A 20,424-nucleotide genomic window follows, 5' to 3' on the forward strand; every position below is an offset into this window, starting at 1 on the left:
AGTGTGTGTTTGCCTTTAAAATGTTTCTGTTTGTGTGTTTATATGAGTGTGAGTGTGTGTTCCGTTGAATGTTTTTATTTGTGTTTGAGTGTTTTTGCAGACTATGAAGTATCCAACAATTGAACCTCTATCAGGTTCATATTTGTGTTTATCTGCCTTTGATACTAGCCAGTGCCTAACTAGCAACTGACCTCATCAAACATCACTGTTATATACATATATATTTATGTGTTAATATGTTAGACTGACGGATTTCCCACTGAATGTTTATGGTTTTAACATGTGTGCCGTGGATTTTTAACCGAATTTGAATAAAGGATACGTTTTAACTTTTTGGAATGCAGTTATCATTTAATTTACATAAATATATATGTTTATATTCATATATATTTTAATTTGCTGCCCATCGCTGCGTGACTTAACCTTTTTGCTGCGGTAGGTTCTTATGCCGTGTCTCACATCATGAGGCTCCCATTCAAGCCTATTGAAGCTTGCTCTTGTGAGCATAAAGCTTCCATGCAATGCAAGTTTTTTTGTCTTTTGTATGTCAAACATAGAGTCATGGACACTGAATCTATCTGGAAACCTAAAAAGGTGACCTTTGTCTTGAAAAGAGAATCTCAGAAAATTATAGTGATCTGGGTGGATTGCGATGTAAAGGTAAGCATCCTGTAAATCTATTGAAGACATAGTGACCTTCCTGAACCAAAGGCAGATTGGTCCTTGTAGTCACCATCTTGAAAGTTAGGAGTCTTACAAATCATATCCACAATTGGTCTGAAAGAATTTTCTTTCATTGGGACAATGAAAAGATTTGAATAAAAACCCAACCCTTGTTCCTGTAGAGGAACTGGGACAATTACCCCCAAGTTCTAGATCTGAAACACATTTCAGAAATGCCTGAGCATTTAAAGGGTGTTTTGGGACATGGGTTAGAAATAATCTTCTTATTGGAGGTCTTATTCTGAATCCATTTCCATACCCCTTAGAAATAATATTCTGAATCCACAAATTTTGGACAGAGTCTGCCCAAAAATCTTGAAACTGTTTTAGTCTGCCCCAACCAAAAAAAAATGGATTGGGGGCCACACCATCATGCTGGTTTAGGGGCTAGATTCGGTTTCTTATATTGTTTGAAATTGTTCCAATTCGAAGATGGTCTCAAATTAGAGCCAGAGGCTTTAGAAGAGGGAGTAGGTTTCTGTTCTTTATGCTGATAAAAGGAACAAAAATGATTGGTAGCATTACATTTTAGATTTTTTTGGCCATGGGGAAGAAAACTCCTTTTCCCCCAGCGATAGTGGAGAGAACCAAAAAGGTTTTTACCTTGAAAAGGAAGAGATAGTAATCTTGTTTTAGACACCATGTCAGCATTCCAAGATTTAAGCCATATAGCTATCCTAGTAAGAATAGCTAAAGACATAGATTTGCATGTTGAAGTAAAAGAATAATGCTAGATAATTCAGGGTCTGAGGACAACTGCTGAGCTAAAATGTCCAACCAAAAGGTAGAGACAGCAGCAACATCAGCTATAGATATAACTGGTCTAAGAATATAGCCAGTATGTAAATATGCCCATCTAAGATAAGATTCAAGCTTCCAATCTAAAGTCTTTAACCCCTTCCCGCCGTTAAAACGTTTCATGCTGTCCTAACTGGGCTTTAGCGTTGTTAGGACGGCATGGAACGTCCTAGCTGTTCTGCTGTTCTGAAGCAGCTACGGCTTCCTAACTGGGATCGCAGAATGGAGGTCATGCCTAGCGTCATTGGCACTCATTCCAGACCCGATCCAATCATTGAAATGATTTAAGATTTTTACTTATATGTTTACATCACACATTTTTTTTCCAATGTAAGAAACAAATAAGTACCGGCATTAAGTGGTTAAAAGAGGTGCTATCTTCATAGAAATGGTAGTTCATTTGGCAAGAGTGGGACTGGTTCCCAAAGTTACAAATTAGCAAAAGGTAATGGATACAATTTTTTAAACCTAGAAGAAGGATTAAAAGAGTTACCAGGTTTAGACCACTCTTTAGCAATCACATTAGAGATAGCGTCAGAAATAGGAAAAACGTTAAAATAACAGTAGTTTTAAATACAGAATTTAAACGATTACATGATTTATCATCATACCGAAAGTAAACACTACTTCCTTTAAAAGAGAGCAAATATGTTACATTTTAAAAAAACAAGATTTGTCAATCTCTGTCTCTGATGTGGGATCCCACTGATAACATAATTTATATTCCATTTAATACCATATTATATAGTGCTACAAAAGTGAGAATGAACTGCAACTGTTAATAATTCATCACCATATGCAAAGTAAACTCTCGCCAACTACAAGAAGTATGTCCTTGAGGCAACGTCCTTTATAAATATATGCTTCCACTTCAAAAGGCAGAGAAAAAGAATCATTACTTTATCTCTGCAAACTGAAATCCCAGGAGGATTAAAGATGCAAATCCACATTATCTCAAGAGCAACCTTTTCTAATGAACCTACTTGGAAAGAAAATCATGTTTTATCTCCTATGCATGTGTTATCGGTCTTCTCATTGTTATGCAGTATATATTGTTGGCTTGAAGAAAATGGGAACTACTACAAATTACACAAATAACCCTTTGTTGGAGCTTGCCAGGGCACACTTAAAAAAGGCACCAGAATTCACAAAAAATAAAATAAAAACATACTTTATGCTTACCAGATAAATTCCTTTCCTTCCCGATAGGGAGAGTCCATGGCTTCATTCCTTACTGTTGGGAAATACAACACCTGGCCACCAGGAGGAGGCAAAGACACCCCAGCCAAAGGCATAAATATCCCTCCCACTTCCTCATTACCCCGGAAGGAAAGGAATTTATCTGGTAAGCATAAATTATGTTTTCCTTCCTAAGATAGGGAGAGTCCACGGCTTCATTCCATACTGTTGGGAAAAACTATACCCAAGCTCCAGAGGACACTGAATGAATAAAGGGAGGGAACAAAAAGGAAGAGGCGGACCCTATTCTGAGGGCACAACAGCCTGCAAAACTTTTTTCCCGAAAGCCGCTTCAGCCGAAGCAAAAACATCAAACTTGTAAAATTTTGAAAAAGTATGTAAGGAGGACCAGGTAGCTGGCTTACAAATCTGATCCATAGAGGCCTCACTCTTAAAGGCCCAAGAGGAAGCCACTGCTCTAGTGGAATGAGCCGTTATCCTCTCAGGAGGACGATGTCCCGCTGTCTTGTAAGCTAAGCGGATGACACTCCTTAACCAAAAAGAAAGGGTAATCGAAGAAGCCTTCTGCCCCTTATGCTTCCCAGAATAGACAACAAACAAAGAGGAAGATTGTCTAAACTCCTTACTAGCCTGAACATAGAACCTTCAAGGCGCGAACCACATCCAAATTGTGAAGTAAGCGTTCCTTCGATGAAGAAGGATTAGGACGCAAGGAAGGAACCACAATCTCATGATTGATATAGCGATCTGACACAACCTTAGGAAGAAAACATAATTTAGTACGTAAAACTGCCTTATCTGCATGAAAAATCAGATAAGGGGGCTCACATTGCAAAGCAGAGATCTCAGAAATTATGTGCGCAGAGGCAATAGCCAATAAAAAGAGAACCTTCCAAGATAATTTATTGTCAACGGAATCCAGAGGCTCAAACGGAACCTGTAGCAAAACTTGAAGAACAAGATTTAGGCTCCAAGGAGGAGCCCCAGATGTAAACACAGGTCTGATCCTAATCAGAGCGTTAACAAAGAACTGCATGTATGGAAGCTCAGCCAGTCTCTTGTGCAATAAAATCGACAGGGCCGAAATCTGTCCCCTTGGGGAACTAGTAGAAAGGCCCTTCTCCAGCCCATCCTGGAGAAAAGAAAAAATCATGGCAACCTTAACTCTGTGCCAGGAAAAAACACGCTCTTCACACCAGAATAAGTGGGTCCTCCACACCTTGTAATAGATACGCAGAGTAACTGGTTTACAAGCTTGAATAAGAGTATCAATGACACTCTCAGAGAAACCTCTCTTGGCTAAGACTAAGCGTTAAATCTCCACGCAGTCAGCCTCAGAGAATCTAAATTTTGATGAACAATTGGACCTTGTTTTAGCAGGTCTCTGCGACAAGGAAACTTTCACAGAGGAGATGAGGACATCCCCACTAGATTCGCAAACCGCGTCCTTCACGGCCACGAGTGACCAATCAGGCTTGAAGAAGAAGCGGTAATGGAGGAAAAAGATACAAGTTTGAAACCTCCAGGGCACTGCTAGTGCATCGATTAGATCCGCTTGTTGATCCCTTGACCTGGGTAGCTTGGTATTGAGACGGGATGCCATCAGATCTATCTCCAGCGTCCCCCACTTGCTACATATCTCTGCAAACACCTCGGAATGGAGAGACCATTCCCCTGGATGAAACTATTGCTAAGAAAATCCGCCTCCTAGTTGTCCACACCCAGAATCTGGATCGCTGATAGCGAACAGCTGTGGGCCTCCGGCCACTGCAGAATCTGAGATACTTCCTTCATCACCAAGGAACTTCTTGTTCCCCCCTTATGATTGATGTAAGTTACCGAGGTTATATTGTCTTATTGGAATCTGATAAACTGGGATGAACCCAGAAGTGGCCAAGCCTTCAAGGACTTGAAGATTGCCCGTAGTTCCAAAATATTGATCGGGAGGGAGGACCCCAAACAGCTCCCCATCCGGATAGGCTTGCGTCCGTAGTCATAATCTCCCAGGATGGTCTTAAGAAGAATGTCCCTCGGGACAGGTGATCTGGACAGAGCCTCCAAGAGAGCGATTCTCTCGACCGGCTGTCTAATACAATCTGATGAGACAGATCTGAATGATCACCATTCCACTGCCTCAGCATGCACAGTTGTAAAGGTCTGAGATGGAACCTGGCAAAAGGAATAATGTTGGTGCAGAACACCATGAGACCAATCACCTCCATATACTGAGCCACAGAGGGACTCAAGGAGGTCCAGAGGACAAGACATGCCTTAGTTAGCTTGCAACGTCTCTGGTCCGTTAGAAATATCCTCATGATATGGAGTCTATTATAGTTCCCAGGAATTCCACCCTGGTACTTGGGATAAGATAACTCTTTTCCAAGTTTATCTTCCATCCATGTGATCGAAGAAGACTGAGAAGGGACTCCGAGAATTCTTCCACAAGACGAAAGGATGGTGCTTGCACCAGAATATCGTCCAAGTATGGAGCTGCTGCAATACCCTGAGTTCTGGCAACGGCTAGAAGAGCCCCCAGAACCTTTGTAAAGATTCTTGGAGCAGTAGCTAGGCCAAACGGAAGGGCAATGAACTGTAAGTGATGGTCCAGGAATGGGAAGCTCAGGAACTAAAAGTGTTTCCTGTGGATTGGAACATGAAGGTAAGAGTCCTTCAGATCTTTAGTGGTCATAAACTGGCCTTCCTAAATTAAAGGAAGGATGGACCTTATATTCTCCATCTTGAAGGAAGGGACAATGAGAAATTGGGGGAAGTTCCCTCCTTCTTTGGTACCATGAAAAGGTTTGAATAAAACCCCAAACCTCTTTCTTCGATAGGCACCGGGATAACAACTCCTAAAGAGGATAGATCCCGAACGCACCCTAGAATGGCATCCCTCTTTTCTGGTCTGGTAGACAGCTTCTAGAGAAGGAATCTGCCCCTTGGCAGATGAGATTTCAAGCCTATCTTGTATCCCTGAGATACCACCTCCAGGACCCACGGATCCAGTACGTCCTTGAACCAGGCATCTGAAAAAAGAGACAGTCTGCCCCCTACAAAATCCACTCCCAGATGCCGATTTTTTTCGGCGGGCTTCTTATTCTGCTTAGATTTATTCCAGGACTGAGTCGGCTTCCAAGTACTCTTGGGTTGCTCGGGCTTGGAGGAGGATTATTGTTGTTGGGATTTGTCAGAACGAAAATTAGAAGATTGTCGTCCTTTAGACTTGTTCTTATTATCTTGCAGTAGGAAGGCCCCCATGCCTCCGGTAACAGTAGAAATAATGTAGTCCAGGCCTGGACCAAATAAAATCTTTCCCTTGAAGGGAAGAGAAAGGTGTCTGGACTTAGAAGTCATATCCGCAGACCAAGACTTCAACCAGAGCGCCCGGCGGGGTAGGACCGCAAAGCCAGAGGCCTTTGTATTTAGGCGAATAATTTGCATATGAAAGGCAAAGAATGACTGGGGTAATGAAGAAGTGGAAGGGATATTTAAGCCTTTAGTTGGGGTGTTTTTGCCTCTTCCTGGTGGCCAGGTGTTGTATTTCCCAACAGTAAGGAATGAAGCCGTGGACTCTTCCCTATCTTAGGAAGCAAAACAGCAACAAGAAAAAACAGCAACACTTTCTTTTTGTTTAATTTACAACAGTGCATGTTCATTTATTGTAATTGTAAGAAAGTATTCTCAGCAGGGTTTTAACAGGCAACAAACATTATCTCAAGCTTAAAACTGGTTTGCAATTATTTTTCCCGGCTGGGTGTTACCTTCATAAATAAATACAGTTTTTATTGCCGCCCAGAGTTGCCATACAGCATAATATTTGATATTAGAATTTCTGAAAACAGGATGCATCAAGACCTAAGTTGTTATATACATAACTTTCTTACAATATAATTCCATTATTTTGTCTATTGTGGATGACAAAATTATGTTTTTGTTTTTTTTTGAGTTTGTATAAAGCTATATTCAGAAAAAATTAAGGAGTACATAAGATATCCATCAACACAGTAGTCCACATATTATACTCAAGAAAAAAATAAAAAACCAGCAAACAGCAATTATACAACAAAAAAGTCACTGCAGGGAGTCCTTTTGACAAAGTAAATAGGTCTTTTGTGTCAACATACAGGTATGTCACAAAAGAATAAATTAGTCTACTTAAATTGATATTTTCTGCCATGGACAGCAAGAGACAATAATGGGAAAAGGTGAAAATAAGACTTGGATATGGAGGGAGGTATCCGGAGGATTAGAATGAAGATGTGTAAAAAGGTTAGGACATGGCAGACAGTGAGATGGTTCACCTAGATCCCCAGCTGTGTCCCACACCACCACCATGACTCGACTCACTAGATTGCATTCCTCAACTCAAACTCCAAACAAGGCTTCAAGCACCTGCCTACTTGAATCCCAATAGAATGTAATGTTATAAAAAGTGTCAAGCCTATTAAGTCTATTAAAGCTGTATTCCTCTATCCACATTTGGGCTGTAGAGACTCTACCTGCTGTTATGTCCTTTATCTGCTCATTTTTTTTTAAATTTAATTTTTATTTGAGATACAATTTGAGGCATACACTACCATTGGAAAGATTCTGATGTCACATGAAACAGAATGTCAGATTTACAGTGAGTACATATAACATATGTCATGTGAATAGTATATAGATGCCAGTCATTCCAGAAACCTCCTGAACAACAGCTAAGGCCACTCTTGGACCTTCAAAAATAAAATTACAGAAGGCAATATCTAACATAGGAGATCACTTTTGGATCTTAAATGACAAACCACTTTTTGTTTTAACAGTAAAAGCTCTAGATTATGAACCAACAGGTGACCCCTACAGATATTAGTAGAAAGTTCACTTTAACTAAAACCCCTTGTATAATGAATAGCAGCCACATGGGGGTCACTTCCTTTGAGCAAGATATTAGGGGGATAGTAGGGGCTCTAGTACATTATATGGCAAGCCAGGTAAGTCAAGTGAATGAGATTTTATATGTTAGGGAGGGAAGCAGATGTTAACTGGGAAATATTGATATAAGAAACACTTCTTAAGCTTAAGCGAATTATGGAATGAACTAAGAAGGTGCTATATTGAGGACTACTATCATCGTTCATGGGAATTAATATAGCTATGTACTAAAAGGAGACTAGATATTCATTTTTGGGGGTTTAAATATAGGGTAAAAGTTTCCTTGACGACCCAGTTATGTATATACCTTCACTAGGCATCAGAGCAGGGCAGTAATCTATCCAATATTAAGTCATATCGTACAACAGGTAATAGTCTCACTTATTGGTTCAAATTAAACTCCTCTCAAACAAAGAGTATAAATGACATGAAATGTTGGCCGCTGACAGCACAGCAAAGTGTATGAATAGGATTGCATGCTATACAACAATTAAATATTCTCAATAAGTAAGATACTCCCATTCAATTCTAACACATTAAATTGGCCATAATATTTTTTGTTACTCCGTTCTCAGGGAAAATAGAATGGTTACAATCATGTAAGTGGGATCTACAGATGTATTCTCTGCTTGGGTTTATAGAGGTGATGTTAAAGAAGTTAGAGATGACCATCAAAACATGTATTTCTCAACTGGCAAACTTAAGCAAGAAGTTGTACATAAATGGTTACCCAATAAAGACACAAATATAGTGGTCATATGTGGAGACAAACACCTACATATAATAAACAATACATGTGTGGTAAATAAAGAAAAACTCCCACAAATGTCTATCCCATGATATAGGCAGGAGAGGATAGAATAGTGCCTGACACAGACTGCAAACTGATAACGTTTATATCGTCCTGCTGCAGAGTTTAGGCACTATGTTGGGAATATTGAGCAGATTATCCCACCCCAGACAATGTTCCCCACACTTTGTCATATCTGCTTTTGCCACCATAAGAACTGGAAAAGAAGCTGTCTGATCATAGTAACTGAACAGTCAAGAGAAATATACCAATACAGTACAAAGAGGTGCCCAGTTGCACTCTCTGTGTGTGCCAGCTACACATTTTTCTGGTGCTCCCCATTGTCTTACGGCACATGTCTGACGCCTCCGCAAGCTTCCTCTAGGTTAGTAGTGGCATTCATGTCGCAATCCAGGCTCCAGGCCTATATCTCAGAGTTGCAGTCATTGCCAGCATCCAGTGACGCCAAGGACCTCCATATGTATCTCATCTGCTGCAAAGCGATTTAGGTGCACAGGAGGTATTTAGCAAGAGCCGGGGGCCCCAAAGTGATGTCACCACTCTACTTCATCAAAATGGGATAAGGTTGAAGAACTAGCACCATGGTAGGATCATCTGGGGACAGAAATGCCACCTTGATCGTGTCTTCCAATTAAAGGAATCCAATAGGCCATATAGTTCAGTCAAGAGCATACGTGGTAAACTCCATGATGGGCTCTTGCAGCAAGCACAAGGTAAGTGGGCCAACCGTAGCTAAATATTTTTTTACCACTTCTGTTCGCTTGGTAAATAAACAAGTATCTCCATACTACGTAACCCAGACGTCTGGAGGGCTATATATGCGGCAGGGTACTCTATAGAGAGAAATGACCAAGGCCCAGAGAGCAGAAGTTGCGTGTGGCATTATAGAAGAGCATAGGTCAGGCTTGCAGTCAAATATCCACTTCTGAAATTCAAAGTATGTACAGTAGTTCTGCTTCCAACTGTAAAACTTTTGTTACATCAATTTTACTCACAAATCTCAAATAATTTAAAGCTTTCTGTTCTGCTCAGGAGCTTCACAGAGATGCGTCCTGCTGCTTCAAGAGTTGGCTCTGTCCCTATGTGCTCTCATTTTATGCTGAACTGCACAGATATCTGGACTTCTGTTTAATGGGACACTAATAGAAAAACTAAGTGCCAGAGCACGCCATTTTTGCACTATTCACACTGAAACTGTGTGTTTAACCCAGAGCTCCTCATTAGGGAAGCTGCAGAGAACTACTTGTCTCAACTGGCAGCAGCAGTCGCACGACCCAGCCAATCACCGCCTGTGTTCCGCTCCTATGTGTTTAGCTACTTTTACAGGGGTTTAAACACAAACAGTTCTGTGGTTAACAGTGCAAACATTCCATGCTATAACAAAAGAGAAAAAAATGCATATACTTGAAAAGTTTTTGTAAATTATTTTCTGGGCCTGTAATTTAATGAGATACAAATAAAAATAGCAATAGCAGTTTAAGAAACAGTAGTAATAAACCCTTGCTTAATATTTCTCCACCACTTCGAGGAGGAAAATAAAAAAAATAAAAATAAAAAACCAAAAACAAAATAATCAGACAACTTCTGCTCTCACACAATTAATTGACCAAGAGAAAGGGGCAAGATAGCTCTCATACAATCTTACAGGGACAGTAAAGTTAAAAAAAACATAATTTGGGGCGGAGCCTGGCCACGCAGGGACATGGCCGCTTAATTTCTGGCTCCTAAGCCCTGTGCCTGATTATAACTAAATAGCATGAAGGAATCTCTCTAAACTTCTACGATGAACACAGAACAGGAGCGATATTAATCCCTACATGAGATCCCTACAACTATTGGAGCATTTGGCGGAGATTTTCTAGCACGGAAGACTGCGGCCTACTTTGACCTTGCACCGCACAAGCCTCGCGGTGGCGCAAACCGGACGGCAATTTAAATTTACAGCTGCGGAGATACCTCTCACTACGCACCCGACCGCTGAGACAACATCACCTGGAGGTGGGACGCTGGGCGGCTTCCCGCCGGACATCAACTGCAGCGACCACGTGAACAGACCGCATCGGATCCTTCCTCCTATAGGGCCCTGACATTGGACGCAGCAGCCGAAGTACGGAGGCGACGATCAAGCGTCCCAGATAGCTAGGAGCTGGTAAGAGAGGAAACCCGCTTAAGCATTTGGTGGGGCAAGTATTGCAGCTAAGAGATTCACACACGTGGCGGCCCAACCTTGCCTTATTACATTGGGGCCCAGGGGTGTTCTCTTAGAAACTTCAAAGAGACTTTTTTTTTTATTATTACGCAGCGACATAACACAACACATCCCATTACCAGTACCTGAGGGGCCCTAGATCAATTAATTGGGGTTTGCAGGGACTAGCTCAGACAACGGCTGGAAAATATAAAAGGCCTCAGCGTGGGACATATATCTTACTGTGCAAAGCATTGCACATAGCACGCAGGAAGACACTAGAACACACTGTACACAGTTACTGGGTGACATCCTGAATCTTTTTATTTCAGCTTATGAAAGCTCTGGGATCATGTCTAATAGAAAACACAATAAAGGTGACAAGAGCCTTAAAAGTACCAGTTTGACAAATTTTTTGAAAATGCCTAGCACCTGTTCTGATCAACCACTCACTGAAGCCACAGAGCAGGCTCCCTCACCAGCGAGCACCTCAAATGTTCTATCTGACATGCAGCCCCAAGAACCTCTTACAAGGGGTGACTTAAATGTAATTTCTTCTAAAGCAGACGTTTTAATGGAGATGAGGTCTCTGTTTGGCGATTTAAAGAAGGATTTCCAACAGATTAGCCAGCAGGTTAACTCCTTAGAAACTAAACAGAACACCTTACAGGCCCAAGCTGATTCTAACACACAAAGAGCCTTTGAGCAAGAGGGTGACATACAATTCCTTCTGTCTAGAGTAGAAGATCTAGATAATAGGGGGAGAAGGAACAATCTTCGTATCAGGGGGGTGCCGGAATCAGTGAATAATACGGCCATTGAGGGCTATTTGCAAGACTTTTTCCGCACCATCAAAGGGACACCGAGCTCCCCTGATATCCCACTAGAAAGAGCGCACCGGGCACTCCGGCCAAAACCCTCCCCCAAACTCCCCCAAGGGACATTATTGTTAAATTTTTAAGCTATAAAGACAAAGACACCATTGCTCAGAGGGCCCGCACCATCAAAGACCTCACCCACGCTGGTATAGCTATTCAGGTCTTTTCTGACTTAAGTCAGATCACCCTACAAAAAAGAAGGGACCTTAGGTTCATTACCAGTGTTCTCCAGCACAACAAAATCCAGTATAAGTGGGGGTTTCCTGTGTGTCTTATAGCCACTCGCAATGGGAAACGGGCCATCTATAAGACCCAAACGGACCTTTCAGATTTTTGCAACATACTGGACTTGGACATTCCTATTCCTGACGGGGGGGCTCCCCGCCAAAGTGCTCGCGACCCACCGGACACCAGTAGGAACAAATAACACTTGCTGTACAGGACACGTACTTGATACCAGCTGAACAATTCCAATATGTTTTATATAGAAATCAGATAAGTTTTGCTTTTGTAATGTTATATTTTTTCCTATTTCTGGTTATTATGCTTTTCTCCCCCCCAGGACATACTGTTTTTAAGGATCAACTCATCAGAGCCACTAGTAGCTAACCTGTCTTATAACAGTAATCTCACATACATATAATATTTCTAATTAAAATATGTCAACTTTTGGTTATAGCTCAGGAGACTTGAGGCCCTGACCTTGGATCCCCTGGTACGCTTTGAGGGGAGTTGCTCTTTACCCTGAGCCCCCTCTCAGAAATCACTTCAAGGCTGTTATTGAATAGGAATTAAGATGGGAAAACAGCTAAGTCCCCCAAGTAGCACTGTGCAGTAGGACTTCAGGCCCACATATCTTTTGTTTCTTACTAATAGTGTTTTGCCACATGTTATGACATATATGCCTGATTCCTTAAAACGCTCAGGCTTCAATTCCTTTACTCCCAGTAGATTGCAAATAGTATATCGGGCATTAGAAGAGGTGGGGATCGCCGGCCCTGGGGATTCCCCCCTCTGCACCTAATTGATGAATCTGGGGAACTCTGTACGGTGTCTAGGTAACAGCTGAGTTAGGGGGTTACCTGTATACCGGCCTGAACACTCATATCATATAGGAAGGCTATAACTTATCATTTTGGGCCTCCCCCACGGGAATAAAAAATCCCATGGGGAACATTTGCAGACAGTAACCAAACAGGGGAACCATCTAGGTTATGTTGAATTCTCTTTATATTAGACCTTCGATCTTTACTGTCTATTAATTTCTTTTAGAACCCTGATTTTGATATTGTTTGTACTGTGATTTCATAGAAGGTACTGATGATAAATGTATACTGTTTTTAAGTTGGAAACTGGGGAATTGTTAGTTATGTTTAATGTAATGTAATGTGTTGATGGGACGATGCTCCATGCATTGTCTTCTTAGTTTTGCTTCATGTGCTGTTCAGGTACTACTCTCTCTACTCCTGAATACATTCTACTCCTCCTCATTAACTACGATTTTTTTCTCTAACCATATCAGGCACAGGGATACTTATTCCACATTCTTTGAGACTCTTTTATTTTCCTTTACACTCTTTCTGTAAGGAGAGTCAAGGCTGTTGGCTTCCTTAAGCGCATACCTTACTTCTTGACCCTTCTGGACACCCCCTATTATTAGGGCTTGTGTTTAACTCCTTCTCAATTCCCCTGACCCCCTCTTTACAACCTCCCTCTCTTTACCTGATCCACCTTCTTTCACCTCAATCCTCCGCATTATCCCACTCCTCTTAACACACTACCCTTACTTCAATTCCCCCCCCCCCTTCTCCCTCGCCATGCCATCACACGGGGCACACACTCTCACACTGCTGACTATAAACACTAAAGGACTGAACATACCGGAAAAGCGATCACATCTGATTAGAGATGCCACCAGAACACATTGTGACGTCATTTTTATGCAGGAGACACACTTTCGTAGGGGTAAAGAACCAACCTGGACAAACCCTAAATTCCCAAATTCGTACTTCGCCTCGGGCCCGACAAAAAAGAACGGGGTTGGAATCATGATTAAACATTCCGCCCCTTTTTCACCCATCCATATAGAACGAGACCCTGAGGGTCGGTTCTTGATTATTGTTGGCGTACTATTTAACAGACTGGTCACCTTAGTGAACACTTACTTCCCTAATCTTGGACAAAACAGCTTCATGACTAGACTTACCAACAAAATTTTAGATCTACGTAAAGGGGCTTTGATCCTTGGGGGGGATTTCAATCTTCCTCTAGATCCAGTCTTGGACACGTCCAGAATGTCAGCCACTATTTCTAAAAAGGTTATTAGGCAATGCAACTCCAGACTTGAAGAACTTGAAGTTCATGACACATGGCGCACTCTTTATCCTACTAGACGTGACTTTACCTTTTACTCCCATCCACATAACGTGTACACAAGACTGGACTACTTCTTCACTGACATCGACTTTTGCGGGGGTGATAGACTCTCAAATACTCCCCATGACGTGGTCCGACCTCTCCCCTGTCCTCTGTAAAATAAATTGCCCCTCCATCCCAGATAGACCTCTCATTTGGAGGTTTGATGACTTCTTGCTGAACAACCAACCAATTAAATTGCAGATAGAGGCTAGGATATTAGAATACTTTCAACTCAACAACACAGGGGAAGTTCCAGGCCCAACAGTGTGGGAAGCTCACAAAAGCGTACTGAGGGGGGAACTGATCAAACAAAAAGCATTACACTCCAAACAGCTTAGAATTCGGTACTCCACCCTCCTCCTTAAAATCCGTGATTTGGAGATCAAACATAAAAAGACGCCTTCTGATATAACGCTTAACAAAACACTACAGCAAGCTAGAAAAGAGATACAGGACATCCACTCCGTAGATCACCAAAAAAAGGCACTACAAATGCAACAAAAGTATTTCGAATTCGGGGATAAACCCGGTAGGCTCTTGGCACGCGCATTAAAAAGAAGACAATCAAAATCACACATACACTCTATTTTCAACCAGAATAATCAAACCTGCACAGACAGCCCTTCAATAGCGGCAGCACTTAGATCCTATTATCAGAAATTATATAATTTAAAAGACGGGAAGGTGACAACTCAGGCGACAGAGAAAGGCCCCTCCCACCCTCATATCGAGAGATACTTAAACTCTCTTACACTACCGACACTATCAGACAAGGATAGGGAAGCATTGGACACCCCCATAATGGTAGGAGAAGTAGCCAAAACCATTGAGGAACTAAGTCCTGGTAAAAGCCCTGGCCCTGACGGCTTTAGTGCCAAGTATTATAAACTATTCAAAGATATCTTATCACCACACCTGGCAACCCTATTTAATGACATTGGTCACACCCAAAATTTCCCATCAACCATGCTACTTGCGCACGTTACCACCATCCCGAAACCTGGGAAACAACCCAACCGCCCAGAGAACTTCAGGCCAATATCTTTACTCAACGTAGATCTAAAGATCTACGCAAAAATACTTGCCACTAGACTAAATGCATATTTACCTCACTTGGTTTCCCCTGACCAGGTCGGGTTTATCCCCGGCCGCGAGGCCAGGGACAACACGATAAAAGCCAACCTTCTCGTAAATTACGCCCGCCACAATAATATCCCCTCTATACTCATATCAACTGACGCCGAGAAGGCGTTTGACAGGGTCAGCTGGGATTTTCTCACCGCTGCCCTGTCAAAGATGAACTTCAGCCACTCTTTCATACAAAAAGTCCTAGCCCTCTACTCGAAACCTACCGCCCAAGTCAAGGTTAATAATATATTATCTGAACCCTTTGAGATTTCAAATGGGACAAAACAGGGCTGCCCACTCTCGCCCCTGTTATTTGCCCTTTCGATTGAAATTCTGGCGCAAAAAATATGCGCCAACCAAAACATTTCTGGAATACAGATAGGTGACCAAGAACATAAAGTCTCGCTATACGCGGACGATGTTCTGTTGTCCGTTACCAACCCCCTGACTTTCATGACTATGGCAAAGTATCTAACTTCCACCTGAATCATACGAAATCCGAAATCCTAAATATAAATTTATCTCAAGCAGAATTAAGCCAAATCCCGAACATATGCAAATTTAAGATTAAAACTCAAACGCTTAAATACCTAGGGATCAACTTGACCCCAGATCCGAATAACTTATTTGGAGCTAATTACCCCCAATTGTCAAAGTCAATTATAGACTATTTATCAGCTTGAAAAAATAAGAGGATCTCCTGGCTAGGCAGAATAGGTGTAGTCAAAATGAATATCCTCCCCCGAATATTGTATCACTAACAGACTACACCGACCCCATTTCCAATTCACTTCCTATGAAAATTACAGGGACAACTAGAAGAATATATCTGGGGTGGCAGGGGACCCCGCATACCCAGACACACCCTATACCTGGCCAAGGAAAATGGTGGCTTGGGTATACCAAATCTTCTCCTATACAAAAAACCAATCAATCTTCAAACACAAGTAGAGTGGTGCACCAACTCAAAAGAAAAGACATGGGTCCAGATTGGACGCATGATCCTAGGAGCACGAAACACGGGAACATTGGGCTGGATCTCTAGTAAAAACAGACCGAACATAATCTCCCATTACCCATTCCTTGGGGAATTCTTTTCACAATGGGACAAAACACTCATAGAACATCCATACATTTCTACCACCCCTTCGCCACTCACACCATTTATACACAACCCTGACATCACATTTTCAAACACACACCACACAAACATAAATAGGATACAATTAGATCAAACTATGATTCATAGACTACTCTTAGATGGGACTAAAAACCCTAGAAGAATTGCAGCAATCGGGCCTTCATATCTCTTGGTACTTCCACAGACAACTCCAACACTACTTAAGCTCCTATAAAAGAATAGACCTTATAACAAGGCAACTCACACGGTTGGAGACACTCTGTCTACTCCCATCCACTCCAAGACACTTAATCTCATCCATGTACAATCTGCTGTCTTCTCGCAGAGAAAATGGTTTGCCCTCGTTTGTCAGAAAGTGGACCGGCGAGATGGGTGAGGAACTGACGGACACAGACTGGGATAAAATATTCTATAACCATAATAAAGCATCTGTCTCCGCCGGAATCCTCGAATCTAACTATAAATACCTGTCTCGTTGGTACCTCACTCCCATTCGAATTCGAAAATTCTATAAGAAATCGGATGGCAAGTGTTGGAGAGGGTGCGGTGAGCCTGGCACATTACTCCATATCTGGTGGACATGCAAACTAATACAACCTTTCTGGAACTCTATACTAGACATGATAGACTCCAAACTAAATGTCACGATGAGCAGGAATCCGAGCCTCTTGCTGTTTCATGGTCTGCCCAAACTAGTAAAAAAAACTAAAAAACACCTCTTGTATATAATGCTCAACAGCGCTAAAACCCTCATTCCCAAATACTGGAAACTGTCCCGAACACCCCAGTACTTAGACTGGGAAAACAGAGTTGACAGATACTTGACCCTGGAGAGATACAGATATATGAGGGATGACAAAATAGAACTACATGAATACATGAGGGAAATCTGGAGGCCCTCGACCAGATAAACCTACATATCAAGGGGGAGAACCTTCCCCCCCAGTGCACGGCGGATATCCTCTCCTATTCCCCCCCCCCTTTTTTTTTTTGTCTCTCTCTTCTTTTCCTCTCTTTTCCTTCTATTCTGCTCGCCTACTTCTCTTCTGTACTTTTAACTGACAAGCAGTGAATGGTTTGTCGCATGTCACAGTTAAGCATTGCAGGTGCGCATGAAAGCGCCTGAGCTGAGTTGATTACTATTGTCAAGGTTTTGAAATGTACATTGCAAATTTTGGTACATATTACATTATTACCTCCCTATATCGCAGAGGACGAGATCCAGCTGAGTCACAAAATACTTTCTTTTGACACCACGGACATTAGGTTTTTGCTGCCTATAAGCTGGTTTATGTGCCATAATCATATGTCAGTCTTGCCATTTGTACACTGATTCACCCGACTGTATTGTTCGCTGACTTCTATGTGATACTGTTGCCTTTTTGTCAATGTCATTTCCTTTTGTTTTCAATAAAGTATTTCTTGAAAAATCAAAACAAAAAACAAAACAAAACATAATTTATGTAAGAACTTACCTGATAAATTCATTTCTTTCATATTGGCAAGAGTCCATGAGCTAGTGACGTATGGGATATACAATCCTACCAGGAGGGGCAAAGTTTCCCAAACCTCAAAATGTCTATAAATACACCCCTCATCACATCCTCAATTCAGTTTAACGAATAGCCATGTATTGGGGTGATAAAGAAAGGCGTAAAAAACATAATTTATGTAAGAACTTACCTGATAAATTCATTTCTTTCATATTAGCAAGAGTCCATGAGCTAGTGACGTATGGGATATACATTCCTACCAGGAGGGGCAAAGTTTCCCAAACCTCAAAATGCCTATAAATACACCCCTCACCACACCCACAATTCAGTTTAACGAATAGCCAAGAAGTGGGGTGATAAAAAAGTGCGAAAGCATATAAAATAAGGAATTGGAATAATTGTGCTTTATACAAAATCATAACCACCACAAAAAAAGGGCGGGCCTCATGGACTCTTGCTAATATGAAAGAAATGAATTTATCAGGTAAGTTCTTACATAAATTATGTTTTCTTTCATGTAATTAGCAAGAGTCCATGAGCTAGTGACGTATGGGATAATGATTACCCAAGATGTGGATCTTTCCACACAAGAGTCACTAGAGAGGGAGGGATAAAATAAAGACAGCCAATTCCTGCTGAAAATAATCCACACCCAAAATAAAGTTTAACGAAAAACATAAGCAGAAGATTCAAACTGAAACCGCTGCCTGAAGTACTTTTCTACCAAAAACTGCTTCAGAAGAAGAAAATACATCAAAATGGTAGAATTTAGTAAAAGTATGCAAAGAGGACCAAGTCGCTGCTTTGCAAATCTGATCAACCGAAGCTTCATTCCTAAATGCCCAGGAAGTAGAAACTGACCTAGTAGAATGAGCTGTAATTCTCTGAGGCGGAGTTTTACCCGACTAAACATAGGCAAGATGAATTAAAGATTTCAACCAAGATGCCAAAGAAATGGCAGAAGCTTTCTGGCCTTTTCTAGAACCGGAAAAGATAACAAATAGACTAGAAGTCTTTCTGAAAGATTTAGTAGCTTCAACATAATATTTCAAAGCTCTAACAACATCCAAAGAATGCAACGATTTCTCCTTAGAATTCTTAGGATTAGGACATAATGAAGGAACCACAATTTCTCTACTAATGTTGTTGGAATTCACAACTTTAGGTAAAAATTCAAAAGAAGTTCGCAACACCGCCTTATCCTGATGAAAAATCAGAAAAGGAGAATCACAAGAAAGAGCAGATAATTCAGAAACTCTTCTGGCAGAAGAGATGGCCAAAAGGAACAAAACTTTCCAAGAAAGTAATTTAATGTCCAATGAATGCATAGGTTCAAACGGAGGAGCTTGAAGAGCCCCCAGAACCAAATTCAAACTCCAAGGAGGAGAAATTGACTTAATGACAGGTTTTATACGAACCAAAGCTTGTACAAAACAATGAATATCAGGAAGAATAGCAATCTTTCTGTGAAAAAGAACAGAAAGAGCAGAGATTTGTCCTTTCAAGGAACTTGCGGACAAACCTTTATCTAAACCATCCTGAAGAAACTGTAAAATTCTCGGAATTCTAAAAGAATGCCAAGAAAAATGATGAGAAATACACCAAGAAATATAAGTCTTCCAGACTCTATAATATATCTCTCTAGATACAGATTTACGAGCCTGTAACATAGTATTAATCACAGCGTCAGAGAAACCTCTTTGACGAAGAATCAAGCGTTCAATCTCCATACCTTTAAATTTAAGGATTTCAGATCCTGATGGAAAAAAGGACCTTGTGACAGAAGGTCTGGTCTTAACGGAAGAGTCCACGGTTGGCAAGAGGCCATCCGGACAAGATCCGCATACCAAAACCTGTGAGGCCATGCCGGAGCTACCAGCAGAACAAACGAGCATTCCTTCAGAATCTTGGAGATTACTCTTGGAAGAAGAACTAGAGGCGGAAAGATATAGGCAGGATGATACTTCCAAGGAAGTGATAATGCATCCACTGCCTCCGCCTGAGGATCCCGGGATCTGGACAGATACCTGGGAAGTTTCTTGTTTAGATGGGACGCCATCAAATCTATTTCTGGAAGTTCCCACATTTGAACGATCTGAAGAAACACCTCTGGGTGAAGAGACCATTCGCCCGGATGCAACGTTTGGCGACTGAGATAATCCGCTTCCCAATTGTCTACACCTGGGATATGAACCGCAGAGATTAGACAGGAGCTGGATTCCGCCCAAACCAAAATTCGAGATACTTCTTTCATAGCCAGAGGACTGTGAGTTCCTCCTTGATGATTGATGTATGCCACAGTTGTGACATTGTCTGTCTGAAAACAAATGAACGATTCTCTCTTCAGAAGAGGCCAAAACTGAAGAGTTCTGAAAATTGCACGGAGTTCCAAAATATTGATCGGTAATCTCACCTCCTGAGATTCCCAAACTCCTTGTGCCGTCAGAGATCCCCACACAGCTCCCCAACCTGTGAGACTTGCATCTGTTGAAATTACAGTCCAGGTCGGAAGCACAAAAGAAGCCCCCTGAATTAAACGATGGTGATCTGTCCACCACGTTAGAGAGTGTCGTACAATCGGTTTTAAAGATATTAATTGAGATATCTTTGTGTAATCCTTGCACCATTGATTCAGCATACAAAGCTGAAGAGGTCGCATGTGAAAACGAGCAAAGGGGATCGCGTCCGATGCAGCAGTCATAAGACCTAGAATTTCCATGCATAAGGCTACCGAA

At 41.5% G+C, this 20,424-nt stretch overlaps 1 protein-coding gene across 1 annotated transcript in view; it reads right to left on the minus strand.

Moving 5' to 3' along the window:
- Positions 1 to 20,424, minus strand: part of MOSPD2 (motile sperm domain containing 2) — a gene marked incomplete at its 5' end in the record, with an annotated part of 341,430 nt that overhangs the window by 242,383 nt on the left and 78,623 nt on the right.

Source organism: Bombina bombina, chromosome 3, assembly GCF_027579735.1.
Source record: "Bombina bombina isolate aBomBom1 chromosome 3, aBomBom1.pri, whole genome shotgun sequence".
NCBI classification, from domain to species: Eukaryota; Metazoa; Chordata; class Amphibia; order Anura; family Bombinatoridae; genus Bombina; species Bombina bombina.